The 16,626-nt window shown below is 40.8% G+C and overlaps 1 protein-coding gene across 6 annotated transcripts in view; it reads right to left on the bottom strand.

Moving 5' to 3' along the window:
• Positions 1 to 3,712, bottom strand: part of LOC109423065 (progestin and adipoQ receptor family member 3) — a 174,541-nt gene extending 170,829 nt beyond the window's left edge. For 3 of the 6 annotated variants that reach the window (XM_062845463.1, XM_062845461.1, XM_029852513.2), the window contains exon 1: positions 3,547 to 3,703. The gene's annotated coding sequence lies outside the window, so the exon portion shown is untranslated. Of the gene's footprint in view, positions 1 to 3,497 lie in introns of all 6 variants that reach the window. The other 3 variants (XM_062845460.1, XM_029852512.2, XM_062845464.1) reach the window with 2 other exon arrangements.
• Positions 3,713 to 16,626: the final 12,914 nt, after the last annotated feature.

Genomic DNA, 16,626 nt, shown 5'->3' with positions numbered 1-16,626 from the left:
CTTTGTTTTTCGTAGGATGAAAATGGGAGCCATATGCTTAATAAGGGAACCAATACCCTAAAACATGAAAAAGTTTTATCTGTCGCAAATTTTTAATTTTTGATTTATGTAGGTGGACAAAAGTAAGAATCGAAAGTTAAAGAGTAGGTCTTGCAAATGCTAAAGAAAAAGTGTTGATTTATTAAAAAGTCTGAGAGTTCTGGTGAGCCAAATTTGAGCAATTTGTATAGAAATTTCAGTTTTTTACTCTCCGTCCCGAAAGGGATATTACTTTAGCAGTGGTTGTCAACGTGCTGCAATATGTGGCATTAATTTGATTTTAGTGGGGCCCTTTTCGATTTTAATATTGCTTCAATGAGGTGTTTAAAGTAATGCACCATGGTATTCACAATTTTAAATACAAATATATAGCAAAATTGATGCACTTATATACGGCTTCGTGGTTACTTGGGTTATGATCTAGGCTTTACAGCGGCCAGTATTCACCCTACTTCTGTGTGCTAGTGTGAAGTATTATCACAGACAAACAGACTTCTCTATTCAGTGTTAATCGTTTATCTTTTTAACGGCCCGAATACAAATTGAGATGTAGCTAAGCATTAGCAAACAACATCAATACACTTAGTACTGTCGTTTTATGTTGTAGCTTTAATGTACTCTGACTTCAGCTTGACATATGAAAACATGACAATGCATCTGACTCTAATGTTACATTAGCATCTAATGTCATACTGATGTAAAACGATGTGTATATGAGCATCAAGATACATAAAAAAACGTTAGGATCTGATGTTACATCAAAATGTAACGTCATGCTGATGTAAAAAGAAGTACTCATGAGCATCAAGATACATCCGAAAACATTAAGTTCTGATGTTACATCAAATTGTAACGTCATGCTGATGTATAATGATGCAAGTATAAACATCAAGAAACATTCAAAGACATTAGGCGCTAATGTTACATTTAAAAGTAACGTCATGTAATGTAAACCGATGTTCTCATAAACATCAAGATACATCTAAAAACGTTAGATTCTAATGTTACATTATGAGCTAATGTCGTACTGATGTTGAACGCTTTACTCTTTAAAAATCAAGGACATTAGATTTAGACGTTCCCTGATGTCTCCTACATCAGGATTACATTGCGATTTAGATGTGTTTATGCAAGGTAGCATACATCAGAAAATCAAATGTTTTTGATGTCATGAACAATACCCAGAACATCACAACCTGATGTTTTCAGACATTTCTTGATGTGCAAAAACATTAGATTTAAATGTTTACAGAAGTTTTTTAATGTGCAAAAACATAAGACTTAAACGTTTTCTGATGTATGTTGATGTATGTAAACATTAGATGCAAACGATATTCTAATGTTTTACGATGTAAAAAACGTTACCTCTAGACGTTTCAGTGGCGTAGCCAGAAATTGTCTCTGGGAGGGGTTTTCAACGGTCAAAGATACCTTTTTTTGTTTGACACTTACATTTTGTAAATAGTAATGAGCAATTGTATTCGTAGTTTAAAAATAGCGGCGCAGCCGAAAAATTTTTTCGTCGCTAAGCGTTTTATACTGAAAATTTGTTCCACAAATTTTGGCTCTGGGAGGGGTTTTAACCCTAAAACCCCCCCCGTGGCTACGCCAGTGAGACGTTTACAAATGCAGATGCATCTGAAAACGTTGGGTTCTAATGTTAAATTCTAACCCTAATTTCGTACTGATGTTGAACGACGTATTCATAAAAATTAGGAAACACCCAAAAACGTTTACTTCTAATGTTACATTAACAGCAAACGTCATGTCATGTCATGTCGTTATGTGCATAAACATCAAAATGCATTCAAAAACGTTATCTTCTAATCTTACATTATACGCCAACGTCATGCTTAAGCAAATTGAAGTACGTAAAAACATCGAAATAAACGGGGTGACATCAGATTCTAACGTTAAATCACGAAGATATCAATCGATAACGAACTTGGTTCTCCAATTATCTAAAGGGAGGTGTCGGCTCGTGTATTGCGCATATCAAAAATTCTGATATGCATTTTTTGAAGAGGGTTACCAGACCACATGGTGGTGACCCTCTTTGGGCCTAATGTGCCCCTTTAGCAAACGGTAAAGACAACACCTCAAAATTAAAGGTAACATGTGAGGACATTAGAAAAACGTCAAAATATAATGTTTCTGTACATGAACAAACATTTGAAAACGACTAGATGTTACGTTTTTTACATCGAAAGAATAACGTTCGAATCTAACGTTTACATACATCAGCATACATCAGAAAACATTTAAATCTAATGTTTTTTCACATCCAAAAACATATGAAAACATCAGGTTCTGATGTTCAGGGTAATATTCTTGACATCAAAAAACGATTGGTTTCCTGATGTATACATTATGTTACCTTGCATAAACACATCTAAATCGCAATCTAATTCTAACGTTCAACATCAGAAAACATTCAAAACATCTGAGAACATCAAAAATACATGCGAATCGCATGTTTCTGTGCGTCAAAAAAAAAACATAAAAACGTCTAGATTTGACGTTTTGTACATTGCAAAACATCAGAAAAAACGTTGGAATGTAACGTTTTCATACATCAATATACATCAGGGAACGTCTGAATCTATTGTTTTATACATCAACATACATCAGAAAAACGTTTGAATCTTACGTTTTTGTACATCAAAAAACATCTGAAAACGTCAGGTTTTGATGTTCTGGATAATATTCTTGACATCATAAAACATTTGATTTCCTGATGTATACATTATGTTACCTTGCATAAACACATCTAAATCGTAATGTATTCTAATGTTCAACGACAGAAGTACATTAAAACTTGATGTTGATGTACACATCAAAATTAAATGTCAGGCTAATGCAAATTTTTATTCGAGGGTTGATTCAAATACTTTTTAGTACGCAAATACCTGTTTGTCTGTGGTATAATCATAAAAAGAAACACTACCCTGTAGTATCAACCTTTATAGTGTTTCTGTGATCCTGAAGTAAGTTTTGCATGAAAACCATATCCTATGCTAATTCATAACTGTGGGACGATTGTACATTCGTTTCGCATCCCACATGATACAGAGATAGAAGAAAGTAGCCTCTCGACTCTCTATTATTGCGTCAAATTTCGCGTTCTCTCTCACTTCACTAGCGGAATATGGCACACACGATTGCGGCATAGACGACTCACGCGTATAAGCTCAGACACACGCCTTGCCAACGAATCAGGATCGACTGTCCATTAATTTGTATCGAAATAGATTTTTTTCTTGCGAGTTAAGACCACCGTTAGATGCTCAGAACTTCTTCGATAGGTATATCCGTTTCACACAATTTGCTAAGCTTCACAATCTTCACCGTACTGTTGTAAGGATACGGATAGTCCTCTGCGATTCTGAGCTCGTAGTATTCACTGCAACATTCACTTGTCGATAATTCTTCTGTATAGGTCACAACTTCACACTCACGGTTCCGAGGTCACAATTTCAACCTTTGCCGATGTGCACAAAAAATAACCTTAATTCAGCAGCCCCATTGTATGCACCATAAACAGTAAACAAACGTATGCCCCACTAGACCGCCCAGTGACCGGTTCGAGCACTGTCCAAAGAGAAACTATACCCTTAGTGCAGTTGCCGGCCTTGGGAATGGTACCCGAAGTACTGATATGTAAGGCTATGATGGCTGGCTGGCTGGCTGGTTGAACGAGAGAAATTTTGCACAAAGAGAGTCGCGAGAAATCGCGAGGTAGGTCCAACAACCAACCAGTCCGACGAACGACGGCATGTAGCTATCCTATACCTACCGCTATTGCTATATCCACACAGGCACGACATGTAAGATGCAAAAAGATTGCAAAATATTTAAATCAGAATGTAAGTACTAGCAGCAGACAGACGCGTCGAGCGGGGACAGCTGAGCTGAGCCGAGGCCTTAACTGCACGCGATACATGCACATCATGATGGGTGGAAATGTACGAATATGATGTGCCTAGCTCTTCGTGACGAGCTGATTGATCCTGCAAAATTTGATTGATTACAGTAAATAATAACTATAAAATTGCATTCACCATTGAACTTCCATCATAACATAATGGAAGTTTCAAGACCTTTTTATTTGTTTTTTTGAGACATGTTAGACTCAATTTTGGCAATCTCAGACTGACAGTCAGTCAGACAGACAGACAGACAGACAGACAGAAGATTACAAGTGGTAGTCGAAATACGCGTATCTGTCACAGGATAAGCAACATAGAGCGGAATTAAATAAAAGGTACGCAACTGATTACACCAAGGATTACACTCATTCCAACTCGGTTTGTGGTTGCCGCTCTCCAGCCTCGGTCGCGCCCAATGCATTGCAATGCTCGCCAGGTCACGCTCCACCTGGTCCGCCCATCGTGCTCTCTGCGCTCCACGCCTTCTTGTGCCAACCGGATCAGTAGCAAACACCAACTTTGTAGGGTTGTTGTGCGGCATTCTTGCAACATGCCCTGCCCACCGTATCCTTCCGGCTCTGGCCACCTTCTGAACGCTGAGTTCGCCGTAAAGTGCAGCGAGCTCGTGGTTCATCCTCTGCCACACACCGTTCTCCTGCACACCGCCGAAGGTCGTCCTTAGCACGCATCGCTCGAAAACTTCGAGTGCTTGCAGGTCCTCCTCGAGCATGGTCCATGTCTCGTGTCCGTAGAGGACCACCGCACAGTGGCCGGAAGCCGGACAAAACCTCAAAAATCGACTTCAATTTTTTATTTTTGTAATATTTTTCTTCCAATATAGATACTTCAACTAAGAAAACCCCACATTTTTGAATCATTTGGTCAAAAATTGAGTCTTGTAGATTTTTTCAAAGTTGAGGTTTTGTGTGGTACTTTACTAGTGTTCATTGTCTTTATTTTATGAGCTTTCTTCATGAGCTCGTTGTAAAACTTGGGAAGATTTAGTTAATGTGACCATATTATTGGTGGTTTTGGGTATGAATAATCATACCATTTCAGGGTTTGTTAGCAATCCAATCACAAAATTATTATGTTTTTACAACATGCAAAAATATTGTCTTTTATGAAATTTTGGAGAAAAACTTCGTATCAAAGAGATCCCGTACTTGTTTAGGAAACATCAGAAAACGACGCCGTACCCCGGATCTAACGTGCAATTTAGTCTAGTTTTTGGCTATATAGGTCACTGTTTGCGCATTTTTGCGCTAAGCGCGAAAAAAAAAATTTTTTATCATGTCACAATGGAGCCGCATGGTTGTGTAAGAAGTGATATTCTTTGATGGTAATATTTAATGTTACCATAGTTCAAATTAACTTCAGAATACTAAAAATTTAGTGTCATCCTCATTCTGGTAAGAGACCTTCACTAAGTCACGTGGTCATAAGGGGGTGGGGGAGGAGGTGTTTGATGACTGGACGCCCACAGATATAAATTTTTTTTTATAATTTGTTCTATTTTTTTTTATTTATTTTTTTTTTTTTTTTGACCGAAAACAACAAGAAGGTGGGCGCTTCAGTTAAAAAGAGTGAGCAGGAGAGAAGGGAAGTGATGACTAAGAATTATAAGGCCTTTAATTACACAGATGCTACCTACATCCCGCATTAAAGACCACCAAATACAACTAACTTTTTGATCCTTACAAATAAAATAAAGGCGAAAAACAATCGTTAAAAACATAAAACAATAACTACAAACTTTTGCTCATTAGTTTTCTTAAACGGATCGTTTTTTCAATTCATCTTAATCGTTAGAAGTGCTCAAAAGGCTTGAAAGCAATGTCTTCATGAACTTCTATCGTAGTTTCAGTATATAGTGACACAAATCCGACATCTGCACGCTTCTTTTCTACACGCACATCACTACAGTTGAAAGCAGTAGTCATCTTTAAAAATATAAAAGGAATTCACTAAACGGCGTAAAACGCTACGCGAAATATTTTACTATGTAAACGTCGCGATCACCAAGGCAATCTTTGATTATTTTTCTCCTCGATTTTTTGTATTCTAAAACTTGAAGTTTTATTGTATGTTATTCATGCGTTTTCTTAGAACACATTTCAACTGACCGACACACAGAGTGATATAGATATTGAAAATATTTGCAAGAGCTCAACTGTTCATCAATATGATTACCGATCTCTAATGATCGTTTATCAACAACTCCATTCAATATTGCAAATATGTATTGCAAATTCTTTATATATAGGGTTATTTTGGTTGGTATACATTACAACTGTTAGGACGTCAGTCGCTCTCAGAACCAGGAAACCATATCGCCAGCAGCTTTCACTTCAAGCAGCTTCAATACTGCAATTTTATTGAATATTAATTACATTATAATAGATTACATTTCATTTAACATCTTACTATCTAGTATCCGTTCACGAGACAGACAATTAATCCCAACCGCAGTGCAGTTCCTACCGGGCGCACGAACTGAATTACACTGCCCAACCGATCGTTTATTTGCAGCCCCGGCGCTTGTAGTCGTCTACCTTGCTTCAGTGTTGCCGGTTTCACTAACACCAAACGTACCACATCTGTACGCAACATTCCCCCCCGTGAAACAGGTAACAATCTGGACCTCCAAATTTTCGCATTTGACAAATTTTGCATTTCATGGCTATCAAATTTGCGAAGTGCATTCCTACACAGCCAACTGTACCTAGATGGCAGCACCGTACTGCAGTCGATACGAATTGTGGTAGGTACGCTGCAAGTCGAGTTGACTCGTTCCACTGCTACAGCACAATACCCACCAGGATCGAACAGCAATGTTTGCAACTGATGACGATGGTCTTCCATTCTTCGGTGGCGGCGGCGGCGACGGCGACGACGGCGGCGGTGGTGTTGGAAATATTCTTTCATATTCGGTTGATATAGCACTCGACAGGCTATCTGATCCGAACTAAATTGTTCCGCACTGGTCTCGTAGACGTCACACTTTTCAAAGACCATTGTTTGTACGGAATTTGTTTTGCACTCTGATTCGCTCTTTGGTACTTTTGCAGAGATTTGATTGCTCCTATGGATTGATGATGTCAGAGACCGGGTGCTCACGTACGAATCAGCTGTAGGAGAATCAGCTGATACTATTGTGGTGATCTTTCTGCACCCTTGATATGACGTAGACTCTGGCTCATCGTTGATGACGCTTCGCGGAACAGTAGCTTTCTTCGACAAAGGTTTTGTTTGCGAAGGCTGTTTGGAAGAGTCTGCTTTATTCGGATTCGATGCTCTAGTGCAGTCATTTTTCGGCTGGGTTTTGTCACCTACCGGAGCCGGCTCCACTACCGCTTCCTCGCTGACGTTACACCCACTGTTTTGCTGAAGTACTGCTTTTATTTTTGCGCTGAAATCCGACTTCATTTTCTTTGCAGCCCTTTGGAAATCCTCTTCAATTTTCACCAGTTCTCGCTGGTATTCTTCTTCGATTCGACGATTTTCCTCTTCATAGTACTTTCGCCGAAACTCACTCTGCTCTTTATTATGCTTCCGCCATAGCTCGCTCTTCTCTTCTAGAAGGGAAAGTTCTTTTTCGTACGTACTTTCCATGGCGGGATGCTCCTGGTAGGTGAATTAGATATATTGAAGTTTGTTAGGACGTCAGTCGCTCTCAGAACCAGGAAACCATATCGCCAGCAGCTTTCACTTCAAGCAGCTTCAATACTGCAATTTTATTGAATATTAATTACATTATAATATATTACATTTCATTTAACATCTTACTATCTAGTATCCGTTCACGAGACAGACAATTAATCCCAACCGCAGTGCAGTTCCTACCGGGCGCACGAACTGAATTACACTGCCCAACCGATCGTTTATTTGCAGCCCCGGCGCTTGTAGTCGTCTACCTTGCTTCAGTGTTGCCGGTTTCACTAACACCAAACGTACCACATCTGTACGCAACAACAACCTAAACTCGGACGATAATATATGAAGTCGTTGAAACGAGATTTAAAAAAAGCAGTTCAAATTTTACGCAGTTTACTATATGAGACTATCTGACCCCTTTTTAAATGTTAATTCACCTCCGTGTACCCACCGTAAAACGTCACGTGGTCTATAGAGGGTCTCTGAAAAAAGACCACATCTTGTCAGCCAACATTGTTTGTATCTGAATTGATCCATTGAAAGAAAACGTAGGTAATCGAATTTTCTAATGATTTATGTAGTTTTAAAGATTTTGGACCACCCTAACAGCAAAAATACACAATTATATGTAATTTCGATGTCAGTACATGATATAGGAACCCTCAAATCAAAAGGATGATCAAAATCTACGTTCAAAAAAAGGAATCTTGTTAGCTTATTATCGATAGCTTTTTACATACCTCACATAATCAGCAGATTTTAAAATTTTGGACCACCCTAATATATTAAAATCAAAATATATGAAAAGTTCCATATCAGAAATAGGTTTGGGGCACTAAAATCATCATATCCTGTGAATTTAAGCCATTTCGGTTAACATTTGAGGTTTTGTCCGACCTTTGTATGGAGGCCCGCCACTGTGCACCGGTCTAATTAGCGTTTTTTATTACCCTTCTTACACCCATAAGAAGGGTATAAATACCGCTTGGAAAACCGACTTTCAATCCGAGGCCCGCAGGGCCGAGTCACATATACCAATCAACTCAGCTCGACGAATTGAGCAAATGTCTGTATGTGCGTGCGTGTGTATGTGTGTGTGTATGTATGTTACAAAAAAATGTCAGCCGTCTGTTGAGTGTTGACCGATTTGAGTTCTATTGGAAGCAAATGAAAGCTACTACATCCTAGTAGAACGCTATTAAATTTTATTTTGATTGGACGTTCGGTTACCGAGATATCTTTCAAAGAGTGCTAGGGAGTAGTACAACTTAATTATTTTAGATATTTTTGACAAAGTGTATCACCATAAATTTCTCAGCCGTCTATCAACCGATTCGGGTTCTTAAGGCCCGAAACGAAAGCTACTGCACCCTAGAAGAATGCTTTTGAATTTCATTCCGATTGGACATTTTGTAACCGAGATATCTTTCGGGGAGTACTTTGGAGTAATACAACTTAACTTTTCAAGAGGTCTTTGACAAAATGCTTCATAATAAATGAATCAGCCGTGTGTCAATCGATTTGAGTTCTCTCAGCATCAAATGAAAGCTACAGCATCCAAGTAGTATGCTATTAAATTTCATGCCGTTTGGACATTTTGTTTCCGAGATACCTTTCCACGAGTACTAAGGAGTAATGAAATTTACGCTTTTGAGAGATTTTTGATAAAATGTATCATAATACATTTCTCAGCCGTCTGTCAACAGATTTTTTATGATCATATTTGGTTACACAAGTTAGGCAGCATCCATTTATTACGTAACGATAAAACTGACATTTTCAGACCCCCCCCTCCCCCCTCCGTAACGCTTTTTTGTATAAAAATCCTAAATTTTTTGTATGAGCCGTAACGCTTGGGCATACTCCCCCCCTCCCCCTAGAGCGTTACGTAATTTGTGGACGGCGCCTTAGTTATACATGAAAATGCAATTGCATCAAATACATAAAAGCTACTATCTCTTTGTAATATTTGAGCTTAATAAACAGTAGCAAAAATATCACGGAATGTATGTAAGAAAAGCCTTTTTACCCTTCTTACACCCATAAGAAGGGTATAAATACCGCTTGGAAAACCGACTTTCGATCCGAGGCCCGCAGGGCCGAGTCACATGTACCAATCAACTCAGCTCGACGAATTGAGCAAATGTCTGTATGTGCGTGTGTGTGTGTGTGTGTGTGTGTGTGTGTGTGTGTGTGTGTGTGTGTGTGTGTGTGTGTGTGTGTGTGTGTGTGTGTGTGTGTGTGTGTGTGTGTGTGTGTGTGTGTGTGTGTGTGTGTGTGTGTGTGTGTGTGTGTGTGTGTGTGTGTGTGTGTATGTATGTTACAAAAAAATATCACTCACGGTTCTCAGCCGTCTGTTGACCGATTTGAGTTCTCTTGGAAGCAAATGAAAGCTACTACATCCTAGTAGAACGCTATTGAATTTTATTTTGATTGGACGTTTGGTTACCGAGATATCTTTCAAAGAGTGCTAGGGAGTATTACAACTTCATTATTTTAGATATTTTTGACAAAGTGTATCACCATAAATATCTCTGCCGTCTATCAACCGATTTGGGTTCTTAAGGCCCCAAACGAAAGCTACTGCATCCTAGAAGAATGCTTTTGAATTTCATTCCGATTGGACATTTTGTAACCGAGATATCTTTCGAGGAGTACTTTGGAGTAATACAACTTAACTTTTTAAGAGGTCTTTGAAAAATGCTTCATAATAAATTGACCAGCCGTGTGTCAATCGATTTGAGTTCTCTCATCACCAAATGAAATCTGCAGCATCCTAGTAGTATATATAGATTTGCGTGCTGTCTTACATGAGCTACAAATGATAATGCAAATGGCTCCAGGTCCAATATTGAAGATTATTCAACAATATATAAATACCACAATCTTTTCTTGACATGACCATCCACTAATGAAGTGAACGTTTGACCACTACGCCACGGGCCCCGGCTATTTTTATACCATAAGAATTGTATAAATGACGCTTGGTTTCGATCCATAACCTCAGAGAAACAGACGTAAGTAACTCTTAGAACAAGTTTCATTGAAAAACATCGTCATCAAAACATAACCGCCCAATGCTAAACGTACTGTGCTTGGCCGGGCAATCACTAGGTGGCAGTAGTGAGCAAACGTCAACAGAAGCAGAAACGACGCCAGCGCAGCGAGTGATCAATCGACCTACTACCGAAAATTTGAATCAACCGCTAAAAATGTGATCGATGGGAAACGAGAGGAGTGTGACGTCTGTTTGTCTGTGCCATAACTATAGGTCCCAAGTACCTTGTATCTAATTTATTCAACTGATAAAGAAAATTAGACAAAGTATATCTCAATAATTTTCTTATCCATGTATTAATCGATTGGCAGTTAACAAGAGATACAATATTCCAGAATATGTAAGCTATTGTTTAAACATTCCATAAAAGACTCTAGGAGATTCTGTCTGGCATTTCTGGTAGTTGAGCCCATGGTCGATGATTCTATTATGGAAAGCAATCAACTTGATGCCAAATCTACAATATTTTCTAGAATGACCAAAAATCACAATCATACATACGAATAAGGCATGCAACAATAATTTTAACAAGTGTAAGAAGGGTTCTGTTCACCATAGGTGGATTAATTCAGGTTTTTATTTATATTATTAAATATCGATCTTTAAAAATGTATGACAATATGTGGTGCGGTATGGTCTTGGACATGGTGCATTCACAGCATCTGTTCAGGTAATTTACTCATGCTCAGTCGAGGATTCGTTAAGCATTTTTTTAAATTTATGCTTTTGTCATGGATTATGTCTTGATGTCTTGATATTATGTTCAATAAATAGTGCATAAGGATGTTTAAGGATACTTGAAATGTGTCGATTTCTGAATGCTGTTTGGTTATCTAGGTGACTGTGGGAAAAATATTCAGTAAACACGACAGCACTAAAATGTCAAATGCATCGATCCAAGCGTCTCGTACAATCGAACTGCTGCGGAAGATAAAAAATAAAATAATCAAGGTACAGGATATCTTGTTACAGACTATTAATAATAAATAAAAGCCTCATTTTTACGTTGATAACGTCTCTTGGCACTCAATGTTAAACTACATAATTCTATTCTGTTTTATTTTATGTGATTCGTTTAAAATTTTGGTTCTTTAATAACTTGGATGTCTAAACAGTTTTAGCCATGATTTATCCCATAATCCGAACAAAGTTCCGAGTCAATTTATGACGGGCTGAAGGCGTTTATTCGACAAGTGAAAAGCACATTGTTCAGGAGCATATGCTTATCGATACATCAGCTTAATAAGATGCAGACAAATGTTTTGTTAAACTCTTTTGTTAAGGAATCATTGCTTGTCGAATAAATTTCTTGTTAAACGTTTGAAAAGTGTTTTAATTTATCATTGTTGATACCGATGGGCAAAGTCGAACATTGACTAATTTCTCAATTGAAAAATCATTTAAACAGTAATGTGTAGAGCAAAATTTTTGTTCAGCTATCATTACCATTATTAAGCAACAATTCAGCAAGCTTGCTTGTTTGTGACTTGCAATTGTTAGTTGGTATGTCCATGTCCGCAAATCACACAAATTGACCGGATTTTGTGAAAATCGTTCCCCGGCTGTTGAGCCCGGCTCGTCGCATCACACCTTCCAGAGCGATGTTGAAGAGTAGGCATGAGAGTCCGTCACCTTGTCGCAGTCCCCGCCGAGATTCGAATGAACTGGATAGTTCACCCGAAACCCTTACGCAGTTTTGCACACCGTCCATCGTTGCTTTAATCAGTCTAGTCAGCTTCCCAGGAAAGTCGTTTTCATCCATGATTGTCCATAGCTCTGCGCGGTCGATACTGTCGTATGCCGCTTTGAAGTCGCTGAACAGGTGATGCGTTGGGACATGATATTCACGGCATTTCTGGGGGATTTGCCGTACGGTGAAGATCTGGTCCAATGTCAACAGGCCGTCGATGAAGCAAACTTCCTACGAACTCATTCGTTTTAGGTGACAGACGATGGAAGATGATCTGGGATAGCACTTTAAAGGACAGCATTCAAAGCAGTGATCGCCCTGAAGTTCTCACATTCCAAATGGTCGCATTTCTTGTGAATGGGGCAGATTTCCCCTTCCTTCCCCTCCTCCGGTAGCTGTTCGGTTTCCCAGATCCTGACTATCAGCCGATGCAGACAGGTGGCCAACTTTTCTGGGCCCATCTTGATGAGTTCAACTACGATACCATCCTTGCCAGCTGCTTTGTGGTCTTGAGCTGGTGGATGGCATCCTTAACTTCTCTCCGCTGCACTGGCGTCGTCGCTTCCTCCGTTGCCGTGGTCTCCCGTGTCTACGTTCTCCACGCCATTCAGGTGCTGATCGAAGTGCTGCTTCCACCATTCGATCAATTTACGTCCGTCCGTCAAGAGGCCTCCGCTTTATCCCTGCATATTTCGGCTCGCGGCACGAAGCCGTTGCGGGATGCGTTGAGCTTCTGATAAAACTTCCGTGTTTCTTGGGAACGACACAACAGTTCCAATTCTTGGCACTCCGTTTCTTCCAGGCGGCGCTTTTTCTCCCGAAAGAGGCGGGTCTGCTGTTTCCGCTTCTGTTTGTAACGTTCCACGTTCTGTCGGGTCCCTTGCTGCGTTCTTCTCCTCCAAAACCGCTCTGCATTCTTCATCGAACCATTCGTTCCGTCTATTCCGTTCCACGTACCCGATGGTGCTCTCGGCTGTGTCGTTGATGACTGCTTTCACTGTTCTCCAGCAGTCCTCTAGATGAGAGGCCTCGTCGAGCTCGCCCTCGTCTGGCAACGCGGCCTCGAGATTCTGCGCGTATGCTGAGGCGACATCTGTTTGTTTCAGTCGCTCTAGGTTGTACCGTGGCAGTCGCCGGTACCGTGCATTGTTGATGACGGAGAGTTTTGGACGCAGTTTTACCACGACAGCGCAGACAGTTAGTCTATGGTTTTACCAGATAGTGGTCGGAGTCGATGTTGGCGCCACGATAATGTCGGATAAGTGCCGTCCGTCAATCAGAACGTGGTCGATTTGAGATTCCGTCTGCTGTGGTCATCTCCAGGGAGGCTTTGTTGGAAAAAGGTGCTACGTATGGCCATATTTTTGGAGGCGGCGAAATCAATGAGTCGTGGCCGTTTTCGTTCGTGGTGGTCGCTGAACTTACCAATCGTCTGTCTGAATTCTTCCTCCTGGTCTACCTGAGCGTTTAAATCTCCTATGATGATCTTGACGTCGTGGCTTGGGCAGCGATCGTACTCGCGTTCGAGCTGCGCGTAAAATGGGTCCTTGTCATCATCAGTGCTTCCGGAGTGAGGGCTGTGCACGTTTATTATGCTGAAGTTGAAGAACGGGCCTTGATCCTCAACCTGCACATTCTTTCGTTGATCGGCCACCAACCGATCACGCGCCTGGGTCTCCAGTTAGCCTAGTGGTTAAGGCTATGGATCGCCAATCCGGCGACGGTGGGTTCGATTCTCGTTCCGGTCGGGAAAATTTTCTCGACTCCCTGGGCATAGTGTATCATTGCACTTGCCTCACAATATACTAATTCATGCAATGGCAGGCAAAGAAAGCCCTTCAATTAATAACTGTGGAAGTGCTCAAAGAACCCACTAAGTTGAAGCGAGGCAGGCCAAGTCCCATTGGAGACGTCGAGCCATAAAGAAGAAGAAGAAGATCACGCACCTCTGCATATCACCCATCACGATGAAAGCTGCTCCCAGCTCGCGTGTGTTGCCGCAGCTCTGGTAGATGGTATGCTTACCTCTAAATGTCGCACCATGGATCCTGTCCAACACACCTCCTGCAGCGCTACGATGCCGAACCCGCGGTCCTTCAGTAGATCGGCGAGAATGCGGGTGCACTCAATGGAGTTGAGAGATCGGCAGTTCCACGTACCGAGTTTCCAATCGCAAGTCCTTTTTTTTCGCTGGGGTCGTTGCCGTTGGTCTCGGTTCGTATTATTCTGTTGCTGATTTTCCGTTACAATGGTTTTTTACGGCTGCCTCGTAGGGCCTGACACCAACCCCCTACTTTCCGGAGGACCATAGTGCACGGTTGAGCTTAGAGTCCTTCCCTGGCACTCGGACGTTGATCACCCGCCCCTAACAAGGGGATCAGACGCTGTTGTGAGCCGCTTCTCCTGGAGAACAGACGCTTAGGTTTACCGAAGCAAACCCCCCTTCCCTTCCCGGTACCACGATTAGGTAGGGATAGGAGATGCTGGGCAGAGGCTAGTGGATCACAATGGGATCTGAATTGCGCAGCATACCCAGCCTTTACCGTGCCTCCCTTACATGTTATACAGTATATAACCACAGACAAACAGACGTCTTACTCACTTCCCATCGTTTCCCTTTTTAACGGATTACTCAAATATAGGTATTCTTCGATATAACGTACCCTCGATATAGCGTACCCTCGATATAGCGAATTCGATATAACGTACATTTTGCTTCGATATAACGTACAACATTGAAAAATTTTATATTTTCCAGTAATAACCACCAGATAATCTATGAAATCACTCAAATCAATGCTGTGTTGCAGCATAAGCCTTGTTACCCAAAATTAGCGCAATTTGGGGAAAAATTTTGTGTACGTTATATCAAAGCAAAATGTACGTTATATCGAAGCACAAAAAACGAAATGAGTTTTTCGTGAAAACCCATGTTTTTCATTATTGTTTTTGTGAATTTCACCGAAATCATTATTTGGGGTTGATTTCACGTCGAACACATAAATACTAGCATAAAAAATATAAAAAATGTCTGCTTCGATATAACGTACACTTCGATATAACGTACAAAGAGAAAAGTTTTTTGTACGTTATATCGAAGAGTACCTGTATTCCTCCTCCTCTTCTTGTTGGCGTAACGTCCTCACTGGGACAAAGCCTGCTTCTTAGCTTAGTGTTCTATGAGCACTTCCACAGTTATTAACTGAGAGTTTCCTCTGGCAATGACCATTTTGCATGCGTATATCGTGTGGCAGGCACGAAGATACTCTATGCCCAAGGAAGTCAAGGAAATTTCCTTTACGAAAAGATCCTGGACCGACCGGGAATCGAACCCGTCACCCTCAGCATGGTCATGCTGAATACCCGTGCGTTTACCGCCTCGGCTATATGGGCCCTGTACCTGTATTCCATAGTTCGCAAATCGCTCGCATCGTTTTTGCTCCTGTTTGACGTTTGCTCACCACCGCCATCTACTCAGTGGGTTCTTGTACCCAGGCCCGGATTAAGGATTATGGGGGCCCGGGGCCCGAGCGGATGTGGAGGCCCTTCTGAGAGATGACCAAAAATGTTTTCCCTTATTTTCGAACAGTACTTGAGCAATTTGAAAAATTAAGTTTATGTTACCAACCAAAAAAGGTTTTTGTGGGGGCCCCTAAAATGTGGGGGCCCGGGGCCCGCCCCCCCCCGGCCACCCCTTAGATCCGGCCCTGCTTGTACCACATTAGCACTGGGCGATTATGTTTGCGTGACGATGATTTTTATCGCATTTTGTTCCAAGTGATACGTCTGTTTGTTATATAGCTATAGTTTGCTTCTCAGTAAGGGACCGTTCATAAACCACGTAAAATTTTTGGATAACTATGTTGTTTATGTTGCAAGAAATGGAGAAAACAACAACACTGTTGCCCAAAGTTTTGCTCAATCAGCATCACATTAGGCAAGGAATCATAATACCCACGCTTTTTGCACCATTTCATTGCAGAAACGGAGAATTGACCTTCTCACCATACTAAAATTCAGCTCATTACTACAAATCTAGTACTACACCGATCTGTCCTATTGAAACATTTCAAGTGGTGAATTAAATTAGTATGGGAAATTAACCGATTGCAGCGCCACGATGTTGCCACTTGTGTTGCCGATTTCAAATGGCCGTAAAATTCCTTACACAGTTTCGGAAATGGACTTGGATGTCTGTTCTCTGTGCCACTACTGTGGTCGATCGAACGCACGCTTCATTCTTCATTGTCTTG

The sequence above is a fragment of the Aedes albopictus genome, chromosome 1 (genome assembly GCF_035046485.1).
Source record: "Aedes albopictus strain Foshan chromosome 1, AalbF5, whole genome shotgun sequence".
Classification (NCBI taxonomy): Eukaryota; Metazoa; Arthropoda; class Insecta; order Diptera; family Culicidae; genus Aedes; species Aedes albopictus.
Note: the sequence above shows the minus strand (reverse complement) of the source record. Positions and strands in the feature narration are given on the sequence as shown.